A 6,000-nucleotide genomic window follows, 5' to 3' on the forward strand; every position below is an offset into this window, starting at 1 on the left:
GGCTATCAAATGATAGAAGAAGCCGGGTGCACTGGCTCATGCCTGTAATCCTAGCACTCTGGGAAGCCGAGGTGGGTAGATTGCTTGTGCTCAGGGGTTGGAGACCTGCCTGAGAAAGAGCCAGACCCAGTCTCTAAAAATAGCTGAGCATTGCGGGAGGCACCCGTAGTCCCAGCTACTGGGGAGGCTGAGACAAAAGGATCACTTGGGGCGGCGCCTGTGGCTCAGTGAGCAGGGCGCCGGCCCCATATACCAAGGGTGGCGGGTTCAGGCCCAGCCCCAGCCAAACTGCAGCAAAGAAATAGCCGGGTGTTGTGGCGGGTGCCTATAGTCCCAGCTGCTCGGGAGGCTAAGGCAGGAGAATCGCCTAGGCCCGGGAGTTGGAGGTTGCTGTGAGCTGTGTGATGCCACAGCACTCTACCATGGGCAATAAAGTGAAACTCTGTCTCTACAAAAAAAAAAAAAAAGGATCACTTGGCCCAAGAGTTTGAGGTTGGTTGCTATGAGCTGTGACACCATAGCACTCTACCGAGGACAACAAAGTGAGGCTGTGTCTCAAAAAAAAGAAAAGAAAAGAACCTAGCACTTTGGGAGGCTGATCAGGAATTCAAGACCAGCCTAAGCAAGAGAATGACCCTGTCTCTACTAAAAAAAAAAATAGAAAAACTAGCCAGCCCGAGTAGCCCACACCTGTAGTCCCAGCTACTCAGGAGGCTGAGGCAAGAGGATTGCATAAGTAGCATACATACCATTTTATATCCCACCAGAAACATGAGAGTTTCAGTTGCGTCACATCCTCACCAGCACTTGGTATTATCAGTCTGTTTACGGATGTGTACAGATATCTCACTGTGATTTGAATTTGCATTTGCCTGATGATTAATGATGCTGAACATCTTTTCATGCGCTTGGTGATTGTTCACATATCTTCTTTCGAGAAGCATATGTACAAATCTTTTGTCTCTTTCTTGTTGGGTTGTCTAGTTATTGAGTTCACAAATTCTTTCCATATTCTGGATACAGGTCTGTTTTTAGAAATACATATTACAAATACTTTCCCCAGTCTATAGCTTGGCTTCCATTTTCATTTTCATAATGATGTCTACAGAAGAGTAGATTTAATATCAATAAAGTCCAACTTATCAAGTTTTTTTTTACAATTAATTTTATTTTTAGTTGTTTTGTTTGTTTGTTTTTTGCAGTTTTTGGCCGGGGCTGGGTTTGAACCCACCACCTCCGGCATATGGGGCCTGAGCTCTACTCCTTTGAGCCACAGGTGCTGCTCTTTATTTTTAGTTTTAAGAAAGATTTTTCCCATAGCTTCTCAGCCTTTTGGCTAAGATCAAGTGTGAAGAAAGATTTTTCCGAGTGGCGCCTGTGGCTCAAAAGAGCAGGGCACCAGCCCCATATGCTGGAGGTGGTGGGTTCAAGCCCAGCCCTGGCCCAAAACTGAAAAAACAAAAAAGATTTTTCTACCCTAAGGTCTCAAAGATTTTTAGCTCTTAGGATTATGTCTATGATCCATTTCAATTTCACTTTTTATTGTATGAAACATATATCATGTGAGTAGGGTAGGCGACAAGAGTTGAGATTTGTTTTTTCCTTATGGCTATCTAGTTGTTACTGCATCGTTTTTATTTATTTATTTATATATTTAGGGAGACAGAGTCTCACTCAGTTGCCCCAGGGTTGAGTGCCATGGCGTTATAGCTCACAGCAACCTCAAACTCTTGGTTTGAAGCGATTCTCTTGCCTCAGCCTCCTGAGTAGCCCACCACAACACCTGGCTATTTTTAGAGACAGGGTCTAACTCTGGCTCAGGCTGGTCTCAAACCTGTGAGCTCAGGCAATTCACCAGCCTCAGCCTCCCAAATGTTGAGTCACAGGCGTGAGCCACCGCATCTGGTCTCAAAGGATATAGTTGGATGAGTTTTTTTTTTATTTTTTTTATTTTTTTGCAGTTTTTGGCCGGGGCTGGGTTTGAACCCACCACGTCCAGCATATGTGGCCAGCACCCTACTCCTTTGAGCCACAGGCACCACCCAACAGTTGGATGAGTTTTAATGTTTGTATACACCTATGAAGCCATCCTCACAATAAAGATAACGAGCGTATTCATCACCCTCAAAATCTTCCTCAGTCCCCTTTAAGTCTGAGCTTTTCCATCTGCAAAGAACAGCTCAGTTGTGAGAAAGTACCATGTGAGCTTAGCTGGGGACCTGGCACACAGAAGGCACTGGGGAAACAGAGTTCATATTAACTGCAAACATACAGCAGGATAGTTAAGTGTACAGGCCCTGGAGTCAGTCTACCCGGATTCAAACCCATCTCTGCTATTTGTTTCCTTGGGCAAATTATTCGATGTCTCTGTAAGTCAACTTCTCCATCTGTAAAATGGAAATAATGTGGTACCTACTTCAAAGGGTTGTAATGAGGATTAAAAGGGTTAATATGAGTGAAAATATTTTCTTTTACAAGTAATTGATTTTTTTTTTGAGACAGAGCCTCAAGCTGTTGCCCTGCGTACAGTGATGTGGTATCACAGCTCACAGCAACCTCCAACTCCTGGGCTCAAGTGATTCTCCTGCCTCCACGTCCCAAGTAGCTGGGACTTCAGGAGCCTGCCACAACGCCTGGCTATTTTTTGGTTGCAGCTGTCACTGTTTTTTGGCAGGCCCAGGCTGTATTCCAACCTGCCAGCTCAGGTGTATGTGGCTGGCACCTTAGCCACTTGAGCCACAGGCACCAAGCCTAATTGAATGATTTTAACTACACATTTTGAAAGTATTCATTACCACCTTCTCTGACATGGAACTCCAGCTTGGGAGCCTCTGAACTAAGTGTGATTTCTTAGTGGAATTTTTGTAAATTTGGTGCTCTAGGATCTATGATTTAAGAGGTAATGGTAGGGTGGTGCCTGTGGCTCAAAGGAATAGAGCGCCGGCCCCATATGCCGGAGGTGGCAGGTTTAAACCCAAGCCCTGGCCAAAAACTGCAAAAAAAAAAAAACAAAAAAGGTAATGGTAATTCTAGGAGTTACCACCAGAGGGAATAGGATTTTACTCCTGTGGCTTGTGAGGACATTTCAGTAATAGTTCTGATGTACCCACTTGGAACTAACGGTATCAGTATTTAAGCAAGCAGCTCCTTCTATCCAGGGCTTATGAGCGTGACCCAGTGTTAGTGTTTTGACCATCCTGCGTTTCTGAGGTTGATCACTATAACGCAGGTATGAACTAAAGAACTTAGAGCCTTTTGAAGCATAACTTGTGTATGAGTAGCAATGGTACTTACTGCCTGGGCACAGTGGCTTCCACCTATAATCTTAGCACTCTGGGAGGCTGAGGCAGGAGGATGCCTTGAGCTCAGGAGTTTGAGACCAGCCTGAGCAAGAGTGAGACCCTGTCTCTACTAAAAATAGAAAAACTAGCTGGGCATCACGGTGGGCACCTATAGTCCCAGCTATCTGGAGGCTGAGGCAGGAAGACTGCTTGAGCCCAGGAGTTTTAAGTTACTGTGAGTTAGGCAGATGCCCCAGCACTCTTAACCTGGGGCAACAGAGTGAGACTCTGTTATACCAAAAAAAAAAAAAAAAAAAATCCCCCAAATATTCATTACAACATATTTATAAAATATTCTCTATGTTCTGGCCATCTCTTTTAAATTTTTATAATGAATATTGTGTACATAAAGGTAGTTTTTTTTTTAAGACATAGTCTCACTTTGTGGCCCTCGGTAGACTGCCATGGTGTCATAGCTCAGAGCAACCTCAAATTCATGGGCTCAACTGATTCTCTTGCCTCAGCGTCCCAAGTAGCTGGGATTACAGGTGCCCACCACAAAATCCGGCTATTTTTAGTAGAGATGAGGTCTCGTTCTGGCTCAGGCTGGTCTTGAACTACTGAGCTTGGATAATCCACCCACCTGGGCCTCCCAGACTGCTAGGATTACAGGAGTGAGCCGCTGCTCCCGGCCCCCATAAAGGTACATTTAGTCACCATTTCTCATTTTCCCTATGTATGGCAACTTTAAGGATTACTTTCAGGACACCTTGTAGTAAATATGAAGTTAGGAGAGGTATCAAGAGATGTTGAGGGCGGCGCCTGTGGCTCAGTTGGTAAGGCGCCGGCCCCATATACTGAGGGTGGCGGGTTCAAACCCGGCCCCCGCCAAACTGCAACCAAAAAAAATAGCCGGGCGTTGTGGCAGGCGCCTGTAGTCCCAGCTGCTCGGGAGGCTGAGGCAGGAGAATCGCTTAAGCCCAGGAGTTGGAGGTTGCTGTGAGCTGTGTGAGGCCACGGCACTCTACCCGAGGGCGGTACAGTGAGACTCTGTCTCTACAAAAAAAAAAAAAAGAGATGTTGAAAAGGAAAACAAATGAACTTCTCTCATGAGTGGCATGTGTAGGGCAACTTGACTGCTCTTTGTGTCCAGTTGACATCAAGAGATTTCAGGAAGCATAATGTTTTGGTACATGGGTAGCTGGTGATCATTGGTCTTGGTGCCCTTAATAAAAGAAAAAAAAGAAAGAGAGAGAAAAAGAAAAAAGGAAAAGGACATATCTTTTGAGTAAAGAAGATTAGGTTCAAAATTCTGACTTTCACAACAGTTTTATGACATGGGGTAAATTAACCAACTGTCTGAGCCTTAGTTCGGGTGTAAAACAATTAAATATATGCACTTTATTCCTAGAGAGTTTGCAAAGTGTAAATAAACTAGCTTTTTTTTTTTTTTTTTTTTTTTTTATTGAGACAGAATCTCATAGAGTGCCATGGTCTCATAGCTCATAGCAACCTCAAACTCTTAGGCTTAATTGATTCTCTTGCCTCAGCCTCCCTAGTAGCTGGAACTATAGCTACTAGGCTGTACCTGGCTATTTTTTGTTTGTTTGTTTGTTTAGCAGGTGCAGTCCGGGTTCGAACCCACCAGCCCCAGAGCATGTGGCTGGTGCCCTAACCACTGAGCTATGGACACCCCTATTAACTAGCTTTTGTAAAAGCCCCTGATAGGTTCTGATTTATAGTAGGAGCTATAAGCATAAGCATATGCTTATTTGCTTAGTTCTGGAGAACCTCAGAAGCAGACCATGGAACAAGCATTCCCAGGTAAGAGATTTATGAAGGAAATGCTCCAAGGAGAGGTCGGTGAGGACACAGGGGAAGCAGGACTGGGAAGGGGAAAAGTCAAACAAAGATGAGATTTCAGGCAACGTCCCAGAGAGAGTAGTTTAATCCTTCAAGTAACTTAATCCCTAAGGGATCTCAGGGGTATAAATTCTACCCAGAAGCAAGTATGTTGGGCTTTCAAACTCCCCACATCTAATCAGTCATTTGCTAGAGACTGGGGAAGAGGGAAAGGATCAAAGCGATTTCCAGTAACTTGAGGACCTTCCTCCTCTGAAGAGTCTCAGAAGCAAAAGCAAATAACAGCCAAGAAAAGGGCAGGAGGCACTAGTAAGAAATCTGAGAGGATCTGAGCAGAGCAATAGTATCTGCTACAGAGTTTTTTGGTTTTGTTTTGTTTTTCTCCTCTGAGAGAAGCTGGGCTCAAATTCTTGCTTTGTCACTTACCAGCTATCTACTTAGTTTCCCTTTCTTCACCCACAAAATAGTGACAGTAAGACCTGCTCTGACTTCCTCACGTAATCAAAAAGGATGAAAACCCTCCGGAAGTTAAAATAGATAGAGTCTTTTATTTAGTCAACAAACATTTACTGAACATCTACTATAAATCAGGCACAGTACTAGGTGCTAGGATACTCAGCTTAAAACGAGATTCATGAACTGTTAAGGAACCTTTACTGTAGTGAGGGAGTCAGATAAAGAAACAGAAAATGACAAGACTGTACGATAAGTGATGTTATTAAAGCATGGTGGGGGAGGGGAGTCAGTGGCACAGAGGGTGTGGTCAGTTCTACCAGAGAATCAGGGAAGATTTCAAGAGGGGCTGACATCTAAGCCGCCCAAACAATAGAAGGGCATTCCTGGCAGAGGAAATAGC

The 6,000-nt window shown here is 44.3% G+C and overlaps 1 non-coding gene across 1 annotated transcript; it reads left to right on the forward strand.

The window, feature by feature from the left end:
* Positions 1-4,374: 4,374 nt before the first annotated feature.
* LOC128575716 (U11 spliceosomal RNA) lies at positions 4,375-4,509 on the forward strand. Its single transcript, XR_008377127.1, has one exon. It is a non-coding gene; the product is annotated as a U11 spliceosomal RNA (small nuclear RNA).
* Positions 4,510-6,000: the final 1,491 nt, after the last annotated feature.

Source organism: Nycticebus coucang, chromosome 22 (assembly GCF_027406575.1).
Source record: "Nycticebus coucang isolate mNycCou1 chromosome 22, mNycCou1.pri, whole genome shotgun sequence".
NCBI lineage: Eukaryota > Metazoa > Chordata > Mammalia > Primates > Lorisidae > Nycticebus > Nycticebus coucang.